Here is a 22,034-nt window from a genome sequence, read left to right as displayed (position 1 = left end):
AGGTGGGTTCTTAACCACTGGACCACCAGGGAAGTCCCTCAGTCTGCACTCTTGAATGACACCTGGCACAAAGAAGGTGTATAGTCATTTCAGTGTTGTAGGATGTCTCTAGGGTCCTTTCTTGTGTTCCTTGAGGCAGATCCAGCAAGGAGAGTCCTTCTAACTTGCCTCCAGTCACTCCTGCAGGTGCCACTTACTGTACATGCACCAAGGGCCATTTCTATAGGCTTTGAATCTGGTCTGTGTAAAAAAGTACAGCCTGACCAACACTGTGGAGTCAGTGTCTTAAGATCATAGTGTGATTATGGCATTGATTCCAGAAAGTAGAATGATGTTTTTTCAGTTGCGTTAATTTGATATGATAGTTAATTGGGCCACAGGTAATATTTCTAAATTATTTATATATATATATATATATATTTAGCTTCATTCTAAAAAAGACATAGAGTGGATTTTCCCTGGTTTACTTTGCGTTGGCTGGATCTTGGCTGATTTAAATAAGACAGGGAATATCCTCTTTAAGCAGAGGAGGAGTCACCACATGAGACCAACTGGGCCACTGAGTAGAAATCTTGGATTGCTATCAGGGCCATTTGCCCTAATTTTTATGATGATTTGATCAAATTGAGACTTAGGTTTACACTTACTGGACAGGATACTTCAGTCTTACCACTAAAGGCTTTCATCTAATCAGTGAATATTTACTATGTGTCAGACTGTGATGCCTGCAGGAACTGGTGTCTTAGGTACAGAAAGGGATGTCTGAGAGGTGTCTTCTTGGTGGACATGGCAAACTGATCTCACGGATTTTATTAGCTACCCACACTGAGGAGAATTTAAGGTTCCAGTTCCAGGATTTTCACAAAAGTCGGTAGGCTTGTCAGCAGAGTGGCAAGTAGTAATTTGTTATTATCTGTTGGAGAGGAAAAGGCAGCAGGTCAATGACAGTACCCTTGTAGTGACATCAATGCTTTGATGTCATCTTCTAGGTGGAGTCATGACATTGTTGATACCAACAAGTAAGGATAAAAGCCAACTGTAATTATAGCTAACACTTAAATATCACTTACTATGTGCCAGGCCATTGTTTAAATGTTTTACCTCTATTTGTTCAATTCTTATAATAATCATATGAAGTAGGTCTTTTAATTATAGTCTATGTCAGCTTTTTAAAAATAATTTTAAAATATTTTTAATTGTGCTAAGACACATAAACATAAAATTTTCTGTCCTAACCATTTTAAATGTACCATTCAGTATATTAAAAGTACATTCACATTGTTATGCAACAGACCTTCAGAACTTTTTCATCTTATAAAACTGAAACAAACTCTGTATCTATTGAAAAGCAACTCCCTATTTCCTTCTCTCTCTAGCCCATGAAATCACCATTTTTGCTTTCTATTTCTTTGAGTTTGACCGGATAATTTCAAATGACCCATGTTGTAATTTACTGATTCTTTCTTCCACTTGGCTGATGCTGTCTATTGACATCTTCAATCATTGTATCCTTCAGCTGTAGGAGTTCTGTTCTGATGATTTCCATTTCTTTGTTGAACTTCTCATTTTGTTTCTGTATTGTTTTCTTAATTTTTGTTTCCTGTGGGTTCTTACAGTTCACTGAAGTTCTTTAAGAGGATTATTCTGAATTCCTTGTCAGACAGTTCATAGATCTCCTCCAGCTTGGAGTACTAGATGGGTCAGCTGGCAGCATCTGTGGGCAGGTGGGGGCTGCTGGCAGGGTCTCTAGTTAGGTGAAGTCCCTGCCTGTGCTCTGAGGTCAGGGGGCTGCTGCTGGCTGGGCTCTGTGATTGCTCATGGTAGATGACATCTCAGACTGTTTCCTGACCAGATGATGCTACTGGCTGGATTCTGTGTTTATATAGAGCCACCTGCAGGGCTGTAAGTTTGGAGGGACCTCAGGCTGTGCTCTGTGATTAGGTGGGACCAAAGTGTGTGCCCCAAAGCTGGGCTGGGTCCCTGTCTGGGTTCCCTCACCAGGTGGAACCCAGAGGTGATTTGCTCCATGGTTGAGTAGATGCACTAGCTGAGCTCGCTGAGTGGGCTGGGTTATAGGCAGTGTTTAGCAGTTGGGCGGTTCTGTATGTTGGGCTCTGCTTGGGGTGGAGCTATAGACTGGGCTCCTTGACTGGGTAGTATCACAGGCTGGGCTTTGAGGCTGCCCAGGGTCTTGGCTCTGACTCCCTGGTTGTATGGGGACAGAAGCTATACCTAAGACTTGGGCAGGCCTTCTGATCTGGGGGTCTGTATAAACAGGCTGTAGGATGGAGGGCTCCCTGGGTTCACTGCCCAGACTTCCTGGTTCAGTGGGACTGGGGGCTATATTCAGCAGTTAGGTGGGGTTATAAGTTTTCTCTTCTGCCCAGGTGAGGCTACAGAACAGGCTACACAGCAAATATAGCTTGTTGACTGGGTACCCATATCAGGCAGAACTGCCTGGACCAAACAAGATTTCCTGGCCAGAAGGGGTTACTGGATCAGTTCTGCAAATGGGCAGAGCCCCTGGCTGGCATCTCTGCGTCAGTGCTGCTGAGTGCTGATTGCTATAAGCCCTGCCTCCCTTACGTCTCTATCTGATCCACTTTGGGCTCTCTTTCTCCCACTGGAGAAACCGTAGGCCCAGAGGGGCCCTTTTGGTGCAGTGCTGTGCCAGCCTGGGGGAGAGGTGCCAGGGTCAGTGCAGTCGTTCCTCTTTCCCTTCTAATGTGATCCTTCTCAGTCTCTGTGATCCAGTGGGGCACTCGCTCCCATTCCTGGGGTTTCACAGTGCTCTCTTGGCTGTGGACAGTTGCTGGGTGGTCTTTTTGTGAGGGGAACTGAAGCTGGGGATGACCTAAGCTGCCATCGTGATCACATCACTCCTGAATCTCTCTTTTCTAGAGAGCATATATGTGGCATGCACTGATTCCCTGAGGACACCACCTACCTGAAATCTTTCTCTCTGTTTTAGGATTTTTTTGAATTTAGGTTGCAAACTCTGCTGAATACTATCAGAGATTCAGGTTTCAGGAGGTATTTTTTTTTGTCTCTCCATTTAGCTGCTGCCAAGGCTGAAGCAGGCAAATTTCCTTGCAGTCCCTTTCTGTGTGAAGATTTATTTTCTCTGTACTCTCACACTAAGGATTCAATCCTTTGCTGCCTTAGCTTTATGAGAATGTTAGATCCCCACTTTGGTCTAATCTTTGCATCGATAATGCTGTCTCTTATGATAAATAGTCTTAGAGTCAATGAGATTTGGTGTTATTACCCAAACTCACTTGGCATAGAACCCTGTTTTTTCCAAGCAATATGCATAAAGTCCTATAGAACAGGTACCATACAGAACCTGTCTTTGGGAAATTCTGGAATAGATGTCTCTGTGGTGACAGTTTCAAAATGATTTATCATAGTTTCAATGTTTTGAAGTGGTAAGATGTACAAAGCACAAAATGATGCTAAGAATATTTTTCCTAGAAGAATAGGCTATTTATGGTCCTCTCTTTCAAAAACTTCTATTTTATTAATTAGCTCTAGTTTAGGGATGAAATAACCCTGTCTTACATGCTAAAGTGGGGACAGGAGGTTACATCTAAACTTTTACAAACTCATTTCACTATCCTCAAAGTTTTGTCATTATTATAAAAACAAATATATGTGAATGTATGTCAACTTTTACATATCTGAGAACATACATTTTGTACTTTCTCATTAAAAAACCATCACATTTTTGAGAAATCCCTCTTGTTTTACATTCTTCAAAAATGTTATTTTTCTTAATGGCACTCAGAAATGTACATTTATTACAAATTGTTTACCCTGATTTCATAAACATTTACATTTTTGTCATTTTAAATTGAATAATTCATCCCTTGCCCATAGTCATGAGTCACACAGCACTGTCAAGTTGCTAGTAAAAATGCTTGTTTACTGACTTGGGAAGCGAAGATAAAATGATAAATAGGTCAAGTCCCTACCCACAGCGTACTCATTTTCTCATTGGGAAATAGACACATGCACAAATATGTCTCATAGAAGTACTGAATTTGAAGTTAATAGGAGAGCAAGGGAAAGGGAGAAATGTATGAGGATCTGGTGTGACTTCAAGGGCTCAATTAAATCTCAAGTGAGAATATGAATATTTTCAAAATTAAGTGGAAGTCTGGAGGCCTGAAAGTCTGGCTACCTCAGGGATGCAGGGGCTGGTTTGTATAAAGTTTTAAGTGTGTGTGTGCTCAGTCATATCCAACTCTTGGCAACCCCATGGACTGCAGCCCACCAGTCTCCTCTGTTCATGGAATTTTCCAGGCAAGAATACTGGAGTGGGTTGCCATCTCCTCCAGGGATCTTCCTGACCCAGGGATCAAACCTTCATCTCTTGCATCTCCTGAATTGGCAGCTGGATTCTTTATCTTTGTGCCATCTGGGAAGCAAATGTATAACATAATTGATTAAAAGGAGGAAAACCCTCCTGTCACGCCTGAATACTTTCCAACTGACCTGCTGTTAGTGGAATTTAAAATCTCTTTTTAATTTCTAAAATTCCACTTAAAATCAACTCATTCAGAAATAACTTTTAAAAACTGGATGGTATTACTTACTGTGTAAAGCAAGAAGTATGATAATATACATGTTTTAATGCCATTCTCCCAAATCATCCCACCCTTGCCCTCTTCAGTCCCAAAGACTGTTCTATACACCTGTGTCTCTTTTGCTGTCTCGTATACAGGGTTATCATTTCCATCTATCTAAATTCCATATATATGCGTTAGTATACTGTATTGGTGTTTTTCTTTCTGGCTTACTTCACTCTGAATAATAGGCTCCAGTTTCATCCACCTCATTAGAACTGATTCAAATGCATTCTTTTTAATGGCTGAGTAATACTCGATTGTGTATATGTACCAAAGCTTTCTTATCCATTCGTCTGCAGATGGACATCTAGGTTGCTTCCATGTCCTGGCTATTATAAACAGTGCTGCGATGAACATTGGAGTACATGTGTCTCTTTCAATTCTGGTTTCCTTGGTGTGTTTGCCCAGGAGTGCGATTGCTGGATCGTATGGCAGTTCTATTTCCAGTTTTTTGAGGAATCTCCACACTGTTCTCCATAGTGGCTGTACTAGTTTGCATTCCCACCAACAGTGTAAGAGAGTTCCCTTCTCTTGAAACATGTATATTATCATATGTGAAATGAATCACTAGTCCAGGTTCGATGCATGATACAGGATGTTCGGGGCTGGTGCACAGGGATGACCCAGAGGGAGGATAAGGGGAGGAGGGAGGTGGGAGGGGGTTCAAGAAGGGGAACTCATGTACACCCGGGGCGGATTCATGTCAATGTATGGCAAAACCAACCAATATAATATTGTAAAATAATTAGCCTCCAATTAAAAAAAAAAAACCATTCAGGGTTAAGACAAAAATAAATAAATAAATAAAGCAAGAAGTATATCCTAGAACAGATGTTGTACTTCTATAAAGATGAAAACACTGGTGTTTCCCCATCCTACCCTGGGCTTCCCAGGTGGTGCCGTGGTAAAGAATCTACCTGCCAGTGCACGAGACACAGGAAATGCAGGTTTGATCCCTGGGTCAGGAAGATCCCTTGGAGAAGGAAATGGCAATCCACTCCAGTATTCTTGCCTGGAGAATCCTGTGTACAGAGGAGCCTGGTGGACTCTAGTCTGAAGGTCATGTACTGAGCGACTAAGCACACACGCACGCTCCATACCACCCACATCTGAGTGGGCCGATGTGTTAGTATTACTAAGAACTGGCTGTGAGAGCAACTTGAATAAGGAATTGGGATTGGTTGGGTTCATGGTCTCCTTTCCATTCCCTGTTTTTCACTAGAAACTCCTGATTAACAACAGGTTTAACTGAAAAATTCTTTGGCTTTTTTTCTTAGCCCTGTTTTTCTAAGGACAATATGCTGTAAATGAGGCAAGTGAAAAGAAAACAACATTTTTGGGAGAGACACTAGTCTGCATAGAATGAGAATTTTTGAATAGGGGGCATTTTTTCAGTGACACTTTTTCACCCACTGAACTCATCGAGCTGGTCTGGGCCTCCAAAGCCACGTGTTGGGTGACAGGCTTTCTTAGCCCCTAGAGCCCATTAGAAAGTTGCTTACTTCCAATCTGTTAATGAAAGTTGACCGTCTGAAGTCTTTCCACCCCTGCCATCCTTCTCCTAAATTGCTTCAGTGGAACTGAAAGCTCCGCAGTGAAATGGAGTTAGTAGTAATAAAACCTCCAGGGCCCTGCAGATGCAGTAACATCAGGCATGTGTGCAGAGGTCCATCCTCGGCAGGCCTGATCTGCAGTCACCTCTTTAGTCCCCACAAGACTGAGACTCGCTGACATCCTCTAGCACAGAACCTAAAGTCTCTGAATGCTCATTCATTTCAAAAGAGGAAACTGAGTGCCAGTTTGGGGCCAAATGCTCTGCTGGCCTCCAGTGATAAGAGAATGAACCAGAGGGATGCAGTTCCTGCCCTCAGGGAACTTAGCCTGGGAACGGTTTCATTTTCATAAATATGAAATTGATGTCGAGTAACTCTGTAGTCACCTTTCTCTTATTTTTCCACCAAGGGTTTTTTAAAATTAAATTTGTCATGGATGGGACGTATCTTGGGGCCAACCCTGTCCAATCTCAGTATGATTTATAAACACCTAAATATTTCTTCCCTGCCTCTCTCAACAGACTGCTTTGAAGTAATCCACTCTGCAGCTGAAAACATCTCACCAAACGTAAACAGATGTGCTTCCATAGACATGCTGTTGACTTTTAAGACACCAGTTTAATTACTTAATGAAATGACATGTGCTGTTTCTTTACTACCTTGGCCTGTCTCTCGGTGCCTGATGAATTTTATCTAGGCTCTTATTCTCTGATGAGAGCTCCAGTAGATTCCTGGTAGGTGGGGTGGGGCAGATGTGTGAGCCCATTCAGCTGTGACATGCAAGGTTCCCAGGGGCCGATGGGTGGGACCTCTCACTGCTTGTGAGATGGTGGTGCTTAGGTCACTGGGATGGATGATGGTGTGCTTCAGGCTGGTTGTGCTTCGTTTGTGGGCTTTCCTTTGCTTAACCTCAGTGGCTCGCCTCTGTTGTGACTATTTCTGGACACATGGGGAAAGAATATGTTGGGCAGGGACCAGACTCTCTTTGTTCACTTTGCTGGGTGGACCTTTCCTGGGAGAAGCCGCCGGGACACAGAACAAAATGTGTGTGCCTTGTTGAAATCTAGAATCTTTGCTCTGGCAGGGAATGTCAGTGATACTGAGTCTAGTTCCTTATTTTATAGAGGAGGAATCCAAGTTCCCCAAGAGCTGAGGATCAGCAGGAGACAAGGCGAAGACCAGAATTCACCATGCCTTCTGACTGTTTCTTCAGCACTCATTCTGCTCTGTTTGATGAGTGGCCACTGGAATTGTTACAGACTTGAGAGAATGGCTGGTGGTGGCAATTTAGTTACTAAGTTGTGTCTGGCTCCTGCAACCCCACAGAGTGTAGCCTGCTAGGGAGTAGCCTAGGAGTGTAGCCTTCCTATGTCCATGGGAGTTTCGAGACAAGAATACTGGAGTGGGTTGCCATTTCCTTCTCCAGGGACCTTCGAGAGAATGGCTAAATCTTTAAGAAAAAACTGTCTTCTTTTAACACCTAATCAGGCAAATGTTTGCTTTATTTGGAATCTAAAGGAAGGAGAAACATCCAGAAACACTCAGTATACTATGACTATGGGGAGAAAATGAACTCTCTTATTGAGAGGGAGAGACCTTGTACTATAGGGAGTGTCTCCCACAACTCAGATCCTTAGAAAGGCCCAGCCTGCGTCTAGGCAGACTGCCTCTGGAAGCTGAAGGCCACCTTCTGCCAGCAAACTGCCACTAAAAAGACAATTTAAATATAATCTCTCCTGATGAGATTTGCAACCAGATTTCTGGAGTAGGGGGATTTGGAGAAAGATCAGATAAATCTTTAAACTGAATCACGGATCCTTAGAAAGGACATACCTTATTCCAATCCATTATCAAAGCCTGCATGGTTTTCATGGAATCCACTGTGGGCTCATGTATACTATTTATATGTGTAACTTAAAGTACCTTATGCCCGCAAGACTTTTAATAAAGATAAACTGTCCCCAGCCAGAGATAAGCCCACCTCAAAAAAACAAACAAACAAAAACAACCCACAGCAAACAAATAAAAAAAAATCCCATTGGTTGAAGCCCTGTTTAGGGAATTCACATTTGAAACCATGCAACTACTGGCACTCTGTGCTTCTGATATCATCTGATGACAATTTATCATTGTCAGTGAGATACAGGGCTGCGTATGTTTTTCTAAAGGTTCTGCTGTGATATGGAAGCAATTATCTTGTCAAGGCCAGAAAAACATTAGTTCTGTCAAACAGTATAAGAAAACTCATAATGAAAAGTTTGGAAAGTGACGTGAAAGAGTGCGACTAATCTCAAGGCTTGGATGACTTCATGGATTTGGTTACCTGCAAGCCCATCTCAACCTGGCTGGCAGTCCCCTGTCCACCTCCCCCCTCACTCCCCTGCCACCGCCTGGCCTTCCAGATGTGCTCTGGGGAAAACCCAGGGAGGGGTGGGTGCTCAGGCCTGGGCCATTACTCCTGGATCCGGCTAGTGGGTTTCTGTTAATTACACAAATCAGTAACAGATGTGTTGAGGCTGAGCACCTCATATTTACCCCACAATGTGTTTTCTTTAAATGGCAAATGTTTTTTAAGGCCAAAAAGAAAAAAAAATGTATATTATTATATAGTTCTCCTCTGAAACACACAGCAAAAGGGATGAATACATGTCTCCAGAGAGGTATTTCGTCCTGTCATTTGAACAAGGAGCTAAGCCAATGGTCTCAGAATAGAAAGCCCTTTGTAACTGTCTGAGATCCTTATTAAAGTTTATTTAAATGTGGTATTCTATAAATCATAGCTTTTGTGTTCTCCAAGCTGTTAGATTGTAATTTGTAGCTGGGGTATTTTTACTCTATATAAAATGGTCGATAAGGTTGATAAATTGCCCCCACAGAAAAGGGAGCAGGGAGGAGCTTTCCCTAAATAGGAAAACAGTGAGGTTGGGAAAAGGAACACTCCACTTTCTTTTTTTTTCTGATCTGTGAAGAGACACTTTTAGGCTTCCAAACAGATTAGTAGCATCATGCAGAACAGAAAATTTGGAAGTAGAGGTGGTATGGCTGCCTCTAGGAGGATGCAGTTCCTAGGACAAATATTTTTGTTCAGGACTCCTGTTTATATAAACAATTTTGAGTCACCCAAAATCAATGTCAGAAGTGATCTGATCTAGTCTCAGGCCAGAATGCTGCTCACACAAGAGGCTGCAGAAAAATCCTTCCTCCTCCCTTCTTCACCCTGCCCATCTATTTGGGGTATCTGGTAAACCCATAACAATGGGGAAGAGCAGAAGAGAGAGAGAGAGAGGTGGGGATAGTGGAGGTAGCAGAGGGCTTGAGGATGCCTGGAAGGGGAGAAACATGGATGGGAGTCCATGTGGGTCATGATCTGGCTAGTATGTCCCTCTCATCTGGCCCTAGTCAACAGAGGGGAATCTTTAAATTTTTCTGAATGTAGCTAAGTAGAGCATCTACTAGGATAACTATCTGAGCAGTTGGAGATCTCTTGCAAGGAGAGGAAGAAGCCTGTAATAGTAGAAATACTGCTTGTGACTTTACTTTTTTAATCATTTCAGTTCAGTCACTTAGTCGTCGTGTCCAACTCTTTGCAAACCCATGGACTACAGCACTCCAGGCTTCCCCGTCCATCACCAACTCCCGGAGCCTGCTCAAACTCATGTCCATTGAGTCAGTGATGCCATCCAACCATCTCATTCTGTATCGTCCCCTTCTCCTGCCTTCAATCTTGCCCAGCATCAGGGTCTTTTCCAATAAGTCAGGTCTCTGCATCAGGTGGCCAGAGTATCAGAGTTTCAGCTTCAGTATCAGTCCATCCAATGAATATTCAGGACTGATTTCCTTTAGGATGGACTGGTTGGATCTCCTTGCAGTCCAAGAGACTCTCAAGAGTCTTCTCCAACACCACAGTTCAAAAGTATCAATTCTTTTGTGCTCAGCTTTCTTTATGGTCCAACTCTCACATCCATACATGACTTCTGGAAAGACCATAGCTTTGACTAGATGGACCTTTGTTGGCAAAGTAATGTCTCTGCTTTTTAATATGCTGTCTAGGTTGGTCATAGCTTTTCTTCCAAGGAGCAAGCATCTTTTAATTTCACGGCTGCAGTCACCATCTGCAGTGATTTTGGAGCCCAAGAAAATAAAGTCTCACTGTTTTCATTGTTTCTCCATCTATTTGCCATAAAGTGATGTGACCAGATGCCATAATCTTAGTTTTTGAATGTTGAATTTTAAGCCAGCTTTTTCATTCTCCTTTTTCTCTTTTAAGCCCCTAAAGCCTAAACTGTGCTAAATCAATACACATAACTGGGAAAGGTGTTTTTTAAAAGTGAGTGACTCATGAATGACATCTGTAGAGGCAAAACTAGAGTTAGAGTAAACAGTGGTTGATATAATGAAATATTCATAAGGAAAGTACATAAATATATCAAGATATTTCATGTTCTTTAAATCATGCTCTAATTTTCCATTGATTTCATTAATATAGTAGTTTGTTATGGGTACAAATATCTTTGGTTGTAGTAATAAAGGATTGTATTTCCATAAAAAAGTATAATTAGTAGGAAAATGCACCTTTTTAAAAAAATTGTTAAACATACAACTTGAAGCTTGAATCTTTGCATGTTTCTTCCTCCCTCTGTCCCTCCCTATCTTCCTTCTTTCCCTCCTTATTGAGGGTATTCACTTATGGGCACTATCCATTTGTCAGAGTCAGAGGTTTAGGTGCAGTAGTAAAGAATATCTTTATTACTTTGCCAGGCAAAGGGGAACACAGTAAACTCCTGCCCTTGAAAACTGTGTGTCCCAACCTTGGAGGATTTGGTGAGGAGTTTTATAGCAGTGGTTCAAGGGGGGAGTTGCTGATAAGGGTCAGGGTATATGAGGGCCTGTACTCCATTAAACTGGTCTCAGGTAATCTCTTGATGCATTTCTCTGGTTCTTTTAATCTGGCCTCTGTGGTCTTCTCTGGAAGGAAGAGTGCTGACATCTTGCATTTGTTGGGGATTTTAGTGTGAGCTAAAGAGCTCAAAGATATTATGTGTGTCCCTTGAGGTTATTATTATGTGCTTCTGTTAGGTCCATACCATTGGAATGGACCTAACAGAAGCAGAAGATATTAAGAAGAGGTGGCAAGAATACACAGAAGAACTATACAAAAAAGATCTTCATGACCCAGACAACCATAATGGTGTGATCACTCACCTAGAGCCAAACATCCAGGAATGCAAAGTCAAGTGGGCCTTAGGAAGCATCACACAAACAAAGCTAGTGGAGGTGATGGAATTCCAGTTGAGCTATTTCAAATCCTGAAAGATGATGCTGTGAAAGTGCTGCACTCAATATGCCAGCAAATTTGGAAAATTCAGCAGTGGCCACAGGACTGGAAAAGGTCAGTTTTCATCCCATTCCCAAAGAAAGGCAATGCCAAAGAATGCTCGAACTACCACACAATTGCATTCATCACACAGGCTAGCAAAGTAATGCTCAAAATTCTCCAAGCCAGGCTCCAACAGTAAGTGAACCATGAACTTCCAGATGTTCAAGCTGGATTTAGAAAAGGCAGAGATCAAATTGCCAACATCCACTGGATCATCAAAAAAGCAAGAGAGTTCCAGAAAAACATCTACTTCTGCTTTACTGATCCACATCAAAGCCTTTGACTGTGTGGATCACAACAAACTGGAAAATTCTTCAAGATATGGGAATACCAGGCCACCTTACCTGCCTCCTGAAAAATCTGTATGCACATCAAGAAGCAACAGTTAGAACCGGACATGGAACAACAGGCTGGTTCCAAATTGGAAAAGGAGTATGTCAAGGCTGTATATTGTTACCCTGTTTATTTAACTTACATGCAGTGTACATCATGTGAAATGCTGGGCTGGATGAAGCACAACATTGAATCATGATTGCCAGGAGAAATATCAATAGCCTCAGATATGGAGATGACACCACCCTTATGGCAGAAAGTGAAGAGGAACTAAAGAGCCTCTTGATGAAAGTGAAAGAGAAGAGTGAAAAAGTTGGCTTAAAACTCAGCATTCAGAAAAGTAAGATCATGGCATCTGGTCCCATCACTTCATGGGAAATAGATGGGGAAACAGTGGAAACAGTGAGAGACTTTATTTTGGGGGGCTATAGAACCACTGCAGATGGTGACTGCAACCATGAAATTAAAAGACACTTGCTCCTTGGAAGAAAAGCTATGACCAACCTAGACAGCATATTAAAAAGCAGAGACATTACTTTGCTGACAAAGGTCCATCTAGTCAAAGCTATGGTTTTTCCAGTAGTCATGTATGGATGTGAGAGTTGGACCATAAAGAAAGCTGAGTGCCATAGTATTGATGCTTTTGAACTGTGGTGTTGGAGAAGACTCTTGAGAGTCTCTTGGACTGCAAGGAGATCCAACCAGTCCATCCTAAAGGAAATCAGTCCTGACTATTCATTGGAAGGACTGATGCTGAAGGTAAAACTCCAAAAATTTGGCCACCTGATGCAGAAAACTGACTGTTGGAAAAGACCCTGATGCTGGGCAAGATTGAAGGCAGGTGGATAAGGGGACGACAAAGGATGAGATGGTTGGATGGCGTCACCGATGGACATGAGTTTGAGCAGGCTCTGGGAGTTGGTGATGGACCGCGAAGCCTGGCATGCTGTGGTCCATGGGGTCACAGAGAGTCGGACACGACTGAGTGACTGAACTGAACTCCCTTGAGGTGGAACCAGGACCTTGTCCTAGGCTTCACCATTGTTTCTTGGCTTTTTCACCCTGTCTCTGTGTCCTGGTCCTGCTTTAACCGTTGCTGGAATCTTCCCTTTGGAACTCAAGGAAGGTCATAGAAGTTGGAGCTGTTCCCTGCAAATAAGAAATGGGGGACATGGAAAGGCTTCCATGCCCAGGAGCCCCATGGGGTCCTGCAGTTTCAGCAAGCCAGCTTGAGGTCTAGTGGGGAGGGCCTGGGAACCAGGTCATAGATAATTATCGAGTGACTGCTGTGAAGCAGTGAGGTATGAATGTCATGGGACTACTGGCCGGGAACCCAGCTATGGAAGATGGCAGTGGGCAGAACTCAGAGAAGCTTACTAGAAGACCTGACCCTGACCTTTCAGCGATCCATCAGAGTGAAGCAGGTGAAGAGGGAAAGGATGGGAATCCCAAACCAGGGAAGTGAACTGAAGCGAAGACTGGTTTGGGCTGGACCACCACCCATCTGGCATGGTTAAGTCAGTGGGGTTTGGGATTAATTTAATGTTGGGTGTTGGAGAGAGGAAGAGATATCAGATTTCTGACTTGGGCTCTGGGATGGAAGTGGTAGTGTCAGAAGCTGATTCAGGGAACACAGGAGAGGACTGATTAAGGGACTATGAGAATGAGTCCAGGCTTGGACACACTGAATTTGCAAAGCCCATTTCATGTCCTCAGGGGAGGGTCTACTAGCAAGTTAAATGTTTAACATTTATAAAAAGTTGTAAAATATTCAACAAATCTTTTTAGAGCACCACCATTGGCTAGACACTGCTCTAGATATGGGAGTCATCGCTGTGCATAAGTCTCTGTTTCATGGAAATTATATTTTGTGCTGTGCTTAGTCACTCTGTCCTGTCTGACTTTGCGACTCCATGGACTATAGTCCATCAGGCTCTTCTGTCCATGGGGATTCTCCAGGCAAGAATACTAGAGTGGGTTGCCATGCCCTCCTCCAGAGGGATCTTCCCAAACCAAGGATTGAACCCAGGTCTCCCACATTACAGAAAGATTCTTTGTCATCTGAGCCACCAGGGAAACCCAAGAATACTGGAGTGGGTAGCCTGTCTCTTCTCCAGGGGAACTTCCTGACCCAGGAATCGAACTGGGGTCTCCTGCATTCCAGGCAGATTCTTTACCAGCTGAGCTACTTGGGAAGATTATATTCCAGTGGGATGAAAACAGATAATAAACGGGTAAATTAATGAGATAATCTCAGAATTGCTATTAAGAAAGCACTGGGTATTGTAGAAGCTCTCACTGGGAAGTTAACACTGGAACCGTGACCTCAGTGTTTAGAGGGAAATGTTCATATGAATACCCTGGGGTTCAAGTATTCCAGACAGAGGGCATAGCAAGTGCAAATGTCCCCTGACATAGGAATGAGCCTGGTAAGTTAGAGAAAGACAATCGGTGAAGCTGAAGCTCTGTGAGTGAGGACAAGAGTGCAGTGAGGCAAAGTTGAGGAGGTAGGCTGCATAGATCAGCAAGGGCCTTAAGGCATGGTGGAAAGCCTTAGAAGTTCACTCTAAGTAAAATGGGAAACCACTTGAAAGTTTTCAGTTAATGGTATCATTTTAAATGACAAAAACCAGCATATAGAGTTGTATTTGTTGTACACTTTCACCTATATAAAAATGACATGAGCAGGGAAGATTTTAAAGAAACTTCCCAAATGATACCATGGATTGAGCCGTGGTTTCATGCCATGGTCAATGCTGTGAATGCTGAGTACCAGGGCTAGGAGTTGGTCCTGACACTTGATAGGCCAGCAGTTTTCCAACTCTGTGATCTTAGGACTCTATCAATATTTATCATTTGTTGTTATTGTTTAGTTGCTAAATCATATCTGACTCTTTGCAACCCCAAGGACTATAGCCCACACAGGCTCCTCTGTCCATGGTATTTTCCAGGCAAGAATACTGCAGTGGGTTGCCATTTTATTTCTCCAGGGGATCTTCCCGAACCAGGGATTGAATCCACATCTCCTGCATTGGCAATATATTAGGAATTAAAATGGAGGAAAGTTAAACATTTATTAAAAAATAACACATCCATGACATACTTTTCTAAGTAACATATTTTAGTGAAAAAAATTATGGTGCTTTTCAAAATAAAAACTTAGTTGTGAGAAGAGAGTGAGTTTTTATACTTAAGTTCTTAACTATTTAGCACAACAGGAGACACTTGGTTTCTCACATCTGCTTCTGCATCCCGTTGGTTGTGACATCACACACATATATGAGAATGAGAGTAAAGAGGGAAAGTAAGCAGCTTCTTAGCATCTTTCTGATAATAGTTTTGACACTGTGGATCCCCTAAAAGTTCCCGACACCACTTTGAAAATCTTCATGTTCAGTGGGATTGGGCAGTCTCCTCACTTAATGGGCCTCAAACTAGTTTCCCTCTCTGTAAACTGAAAGCTGTTAATAGCACCAACCTCACAGAATTGTTGTGATTATTTAATGAGTCAATAACATCTGGCCCATAGTGTGTTCCATACATATCAGCCAGCTAATTTTTGTTTTCTTTTTGTTGTGATTTTGTGTGGCAGCAAGCCCTCTTGCAAGAAATTATAAAAACTCATTTAAACCTTATTCTCACTAATTTTCCTTTCCTGTCCTCTCTTGCTCAAGTTGTGAAATGAGGCTTCAGATCTGAATACCAGCCTACAAACGCTACCATCAGATAACTGCAGGTTTAATGCTAGGCACTTTGTGGTGATGTTCATGACGCTTTAGGCCAGACCATCAGTTACTGATTGTTTTGTTGTTGTTTAGTTGCTAAGTTGTGTCTGACTCTTTTGGGACCCCATGGATTGTAGCTCACCGAGGCTCCTCTGTCCATAGGATTTTCCAGTCAAGAATATGGAGTGGGTTGCCATTTCCTTCTCCAGGGGATCTTTCCAACCCAGGGATCAAACCTGTGTCTTCTGTATTGGCAAATGGATTTTTTACTGCTGAGCCACCAGGGAAGCCCCACTCACAGTTTAGCTTGTCATAAATTTCCAGATTCTTTCTTTCTTGTATCTGAAATCATCTCTCCTCAGTGAGTAGAAGTTGGATGGTGGATGAGGTGGAGGAAAAAGAGATCCAATAGTGTGAGGTTTTGCCTGGGGCTATCAGACTTCAATTAAATAGTTTTCCCCCTCTAATATATTCCATGCTTCAGTCATGAAATGAATTGATATGAAACCATCATAAAATACTTGAGGGTTTGTGTCAGCGACTGCTTTCTTTCTGGATGGGATAAGTGAAATTCTCAATCTTGGCTTCACAGTGGACTTAGCAGAAAAATTTTTAAAATTATCGATATTTTGATCATCCCACCTCCAAAGATATTGATTAAATTGGCCTGGATATGGCATGGGCATCAGGATATTTAAAATACTCCCATTGCCCAAAGTCCTACCAGACTGTGACTAAAGAATAAGGTCACGTGTTTCCCTTTTTATTGTAAAAGATAACAAATCTACAAAAAAGTACATAATACATAAATGTCAGCTTAACAAATTGTAAAATGAACACTCACATCCTCATGATCCAGTTCAAGAACAGAAGGTTGTCAAACCCCAGAAGCTCCCTTGCCTTTTCTCAGTCACACCTCATTTTCCAACTCTCTTGAGGTAATCATTGCCCTGATATTTTATAATCATGTTCTTTTAAAATTTTACCATATGAGTATAAACCTCTAAACAACATAGATTGGCACATTTTTAAACTTTACTGAAAGGGAATCATACTTTTCTGTCTGGCTTCTTTTGCTCTATATCGTATATATTTTTTGATTCGTTTGTGGTTTTGGATACAGTTATATAGTTCCTTGCTTTTCATATTTTGTAGAATTCTATGATATCAGTATACCACAGTGTCTGTCATGAATGTTTCTGGTTTGGGGCTTTTATAACCAGTGCTGGTATGAGCGTTTTCATAGGTCTCTTGGTGCAGGAAGGCAGGCATTCTGACATATATTGCTAGGAATACACTCATTGGACACATTGGCTTGTTTAAAGGAAGAGAAAGAGGCTGAGCAGACAGGAGTTCGGCAGACAGGAGGTGGTACCTGCGACTCTGTTAACACTCTGCTGTGGGTTGGGCCCCTGGAGGGTTGCACTGCTCTGAGCCATGTGCCCTGGGGATGCTGAAGATTTACAGAAGGGCAACTGAGGAGCTCAGGACCCTCTGCTTTTAATCATTTTCTGAGAGTAGAGGGATAATGTTCTCGTCAAGGGTAGAGATCCTGTTGACATACTTCTCAATCTGGACAGCCTCCTGGGATTAGGGTCTATGGCAGGACACCTGGTTGGCCCACAAAACATCAGGCTTTCATCCCAACCTCAGCAGCTGATAGAGATAAACACGGTCTCTGGAGAAAAAAACATCATCCTAGGCCTTGAAGTTGTTCTTAATTTCTCATCCTCTCCCTTATCTTGACAGGTATTCCCCATTCATTAGTTCACTGAGTCTTTGATGAAGATATTTTTTTTACCCTTAGTTTCTGTTGTTGTCTTCACTGGGGAATTTGGTATTAATCAATTGTTATTGATGGCACATGTCTCTGTCACCTATAGGGTTTCCCAGGTGGCTCAGTGGTAAAGAATCCGCCTGCAATGCGGGAGATTCTAGAGACGCAGCTTCAATCCCTGAGTTGGAAAGATCCCCTGGAGAAGGAAAGGGCAACCAACTGTAGTATTCTTGCCTGGAGAATTCCATGGACAGAGGAGCCTGGAGGGCTACACTCCACGAGTTCACAAAGAGTGGGACATGACTGAGCATGGATATGTTCATCTTCAGTGGGGAGTTTGGTATTAATCAGTTGTTATTGATGGCACATGCTCCTGTCTTATATGAGTACCATAAATCCAGGCTTGTTTCAGATACCTCTGCTAGAATATCCTGGGGTTTCCAGGGAATGCTGACAAGCTTTTCTGGTCTATTCTTATGGTTGCCTGATACTCCAGGCAATTGCCCTGCCCTTCTGCAGGTTCTCTCTTGCCACAAGGAGTCTCAGATCCTCTAGAATCTGCGCTGTCTGTACTACTTTTCTCCCAGCATAAACTTAGGTTGAGGTATGCTAGAGTTAGCCTATATTGGTCCCTAAGAACTGCTTGTTAAATGTGAGCCAGTGGTTAAACACAACCGTTAATGAAAATTAAATTCTATAAACTTATAATTTAAATGAACTATATGGAAAACAAAGATCATAACTACTCCAAACTCATCACTTTAAAAAAACTTGGAGGACAGTTACTTTACAATATTGTGAGTGTTTTTTGCCATGTATCAGTGTGAATTGGCCACAGGTATACATGTGTCCCCTCCATTCTGAAAGTTATGACCAACCTAGATAGCATATTAAAAAGCAGAGACATTACTTTGCCAACAAAGGTCCGTCTAGTCAAGGCTATGGCTTTTCCAGTGGTCATGTATGGATGTGAGAGTTGGACTGTGAAGAAAGCTGATCGCCAAAGAATTGATGCTTTTGATCTGTGGTGTTGGAGAAAACTCTTGAGAGTCTGTTGGAGACTCTCCAGTCTCCAAGGAGATCCAACCAGTCCATTCTAAATGAGATCAGTCCTGGGTGTTCATTGGAAGCTGAAACTCCAATCCTTTGGCCACCTCATGCGAAGAGTTGACTCACTGGAAAAGACTCTGATGCTCGGAGGGACTGGGGGCAGGAGGAGAAGGGGACGACAGAGAATGAGATGGCTGGATGGCATCACAGGCTCGATGGACATGAGTTTGAGTGAACTCCGGGAGTTGGTGATGGACAGGGAGGCCTGGAGTGCTGTGATTCATGGGGTCGCAAAGAGTTGGATACGACTGAGTGACTGAACTGAACTGATGCATGTGTCCCCTCCATCCTGAAGCCCCCTCCCACTCTGTCCCCATCCCATCCCTCTTGGTTGTCACAGAGTCGTGGCTTTGGGTGCCCTGCTTCATGCATCAAACTCGCACTGGTTATCTGTTTTTACATATGGTAATATATATGTTTCAATGCTATTCTCTCAAATCATCCCACCCTCTCCTCCCACTGAGTCACTTTTAAATGAGTTTACCATCTTTTGCTGATTACGCTCTTGAGGTTAATTGCATCTGTTGGACTGATGGGGTGGAGATACTATACAGTGGTGTGCTATGGCACATCTCTTCTTAACTCAGTGATATGACTGCTTGAACAGCCAACGGAAAATATTTACATCATGGAAATTGGTAAATGTTACAACTCAGGCTTTTTCTTTCTTTTTTTACGAGCTAGTTGTTAAACACCTAGCATATCACTGGACATAAGGCCCCCTTTCAGATCCTCACAGCAGAGTTCAGACAGAATTTAATAAGCCTCAAAGTGGTGCTAGTGGTAAAGAACCTGTCTGCCAAAGCAGCAGATGTAAGAGATGCAGGTTTGATCCCTGGGTTTGGAAGATCCCCTGGAGGAGGGCATGGCAACCCCCTCTACTATTCTTGCCTGGAGAATCCCCATGGGCAGAGGAGCCTGGTGGGCTGCTGTCCATAGGGTAGCAAAAAGTCGGACACAACTAAAATAACTTAGCATGCATACACTGATAACAAAAGAGAACTTAAAAACTGGAAATGGTTATTCTGAGTCACAAGCACAGGCCTCTTGATGGTGGTCCCTAATGTTGCCCCTTTGCCTAAATCCTGTCTCAACTGTTTATTGGTAGTAGAATTCAACTTTCCTGCCTTGTGTTTGGCATACCCTCAAAGAGAATGACATTGAGCAGGTCTTTCCTATGTAGATTCCAGGCCTCAACTCTCTGAGATATTCAGAGAATAAAGCAAATTCCTTCCTTCTCTCATCTACCCCCACACCTCCTTTTTTCTGTTCTCATTTTTTTCCTATTTTTTGCCCTAAGAATGAACTCTCCTTGAATTGATTGACATGTCCATGCTCCTTACTTCTTACCAAGGGACTAACCTTGCTCAGAATACAATCATCAGCATTTTTCACAGTGTCTGGTTTATTCAGTTTTGAATAAAACCACCTGTGGAGCTTCAACAGAAATTTCAGATTGAGATTTGGCCTTTGAAGACTGGCTTCCACCTCTCCTTTCCTTGAACAAGTATACACCCATCTCAAGAACAAACAGCAATGCAAAGACATATAATAGTCCAAATCCAGATCTAGCAATAAAGCCATCAAAATATTTTCTTCTATATAATCTACATGTACGAGACACGATTTGAAAGATTGCCTTACCTATATAACTATGTAGAACCTACCTTTAGCTTCTCTGTCTGGAACATTTGCATTTAAGATTCCTGTTGCTTTCAGAATTTCCCTAAGAAGAAAGTGTGCTTTAGAAAATATTCAAAATCCAGCACTTCTTTCCACTGATCATCTGATCCAGTCACCTTCATCTCTCATCTGGAGCACTGCACTAGCCTCCTAATTGGTTTCCCAACTTCCACAATTGTGCCTCTTTATTCTCAGCACAGAATCCAGAGAATCAGGTTAAAGTAGAAATCATGATGTTCCTTTGCTCAAAATCCTCTAATGTTGTCACCTTTTATTTAGGGAACAATTCATAGTTACCTCTATAGGATCCTCCTGTAATTATTTCTTTGAAATTCATGATACTCCATATAGGTTGCTCTGCTCCAGCCAAATGGGCTGTCTTGTTGTCCTCTGAACATGCCAGATGCTTTCTTGCCTCACAGATTTTTCATGTGATCTACTTGCCACGTGAAATGTTCATGTCCCAGAAAGCTGCATATTTTGATCCTTAATTGTTTTCAGATTTTTTTTCTCAAATGTTACTTCTTAGTGATACCTTCTCCAATCACCTTACAACCCTTCCATATTTCCTACCCTCTTTCTACCCTAGTATTTGTTATTTTCTTACTCACTCATTTACTCATCAACTATATATCTTGTTTATTATATAAAATCTTTTTTGTTGTTTGTTTCCTCGGCACCATGACAGTGAAAACTTCATGAGGAATTTTTACCTGATTGTATCATGTTAAATTATCATTGCTGAGAACCTGGTACCTGGCACATAGTGGTTTCTTAATAAATATTGAATGAATGAATGATACAGAGGTAGAACAGACATTGGTTAGGGGCTGGAGACCTATGTTTTGTTTTATTTGTTTTTAAAATATTTTTTATTTTGCTGCATCAAGTCTTAGTTATGTCATGTGGGATCTTTCATCACGATGCATGGACTCTCTGGTGTGGCTGGAAGGCTCTCGAGGGCACAGGCTTTGGTAGTTGCATCATATGGGCTCTCTAGTTGTGGCACATAGGCTCCAGAGCATGTGGGCTCAGTAGTTGTGGAGCGTGGCATGTGGAATCTTAGTTCCCTGACCAGGGATCGAATCTGCATCCCCTGCATTGCAAGGCAGTCTTAATCACTGGAACACCAGGGAAATTTCTAGAGCTGGAGACCTATGTTTTAATCTTTCCCTTTGCCTGTGATAAGGTCTATAATACTTTTTCCATTCTGGTTCTACATTTCTGTGTACTTATTAATACAAAGGAGATATAAGGACAGTTTTACACACCTCACTTTTAGTGAGGTTCATGCAAGGAACTGTTGTCTATAGGTGTGAGGGGTATTTTTATTGTCTGATTTATATCCAGTGTAGCGAGCAGCTAGCTCCATGCCCACCTTGCTGTAAACCACTCACAAGAAAAGGTTCTCCATGTGAACACAGGATGGGGCTGACAGGTTCATTTCTGTATCTCCCTCTGAAGATGTCCGTGGATCCTTTGCTTATTGCTTAGCAGTTCAGGTAATTGGACTTATTAGAAGACATTGAAAACCTAAAGGGTTAAATAACCCACCAGAGGGGCCAGAGCTTGTGTGCATCCAGCACTGTGTTAGGTGTTCTACATGTCTGATGCCCTTCTCCCCAACTGAAATTCTATAAGGAAAGTATGACTTCACTTTAGAGATGAAGAAATTGAAGTTTGGAGAGATCTAGTATCCCATAAAGCAGCAAAGCGGATAAGAGACTGAGCCCGCGGAGAACTCAGGTCTGTCTGACTCTAACACCAAACTCCCATCCACTTTAGGAAAATTGAGATAGTCTAAGAGCCTAAAAGTGAATATTCTCACACCTGTGCATGCTGTTT

The 22,034-nt window shown here is 42.3% G+C and overlaps 1 protein-coding gene and 1 long non-coding RNA gene across 8 annotated transcripts in view; one reads left to right on the top strand and one right to left on the bottom strand.

The window, feature by feature from the left end:
- ATP8B4 (ATPase phospholipid transporting 8B4 (putative)) overlaps nucleotides 1–22,034 on the top strand; it is a 283,705-nt gene that overhangs the window by 238,439 nt on the left and 23,232 nt on the right. The window lies entirely within an intron of this gene.
- Nucleotides 1,300–21,909, bottom strand: LOC129563254 (uncharacterized). Its single transcript, XR_008687327.2, has 3 exons — nucleotides 20,487–21,909; nucleotides 20,174–20,232; nucleotides 1,300–4,420 (listed from the first exon to the last, which is right to left on the bottom strand). It is a non-coding gene; the product is annotated as an uncharacterized LOC129563254 (long non-coding RNA).

This window comes from Moschus berezovskii, chromosome 9 (assembly GCF_049115385.1).
Source record: "Moschus berezovskii isolate FMDL1 chromosome 9, NW_MosBer_1.0, whole genome shotgun sequence".
In the NCBI taxonomy this organism is placed as follows: Eukaryota; Metazoa; Chordata; class Mammalia; order Artiodactyla; family Moschidae; genus Moschus; species Moschus berezovskii.
Note: the sequence above shows the minus strand (reverse complement) of the source record. Positions and strands in the feature narration are given on the sequence as shown.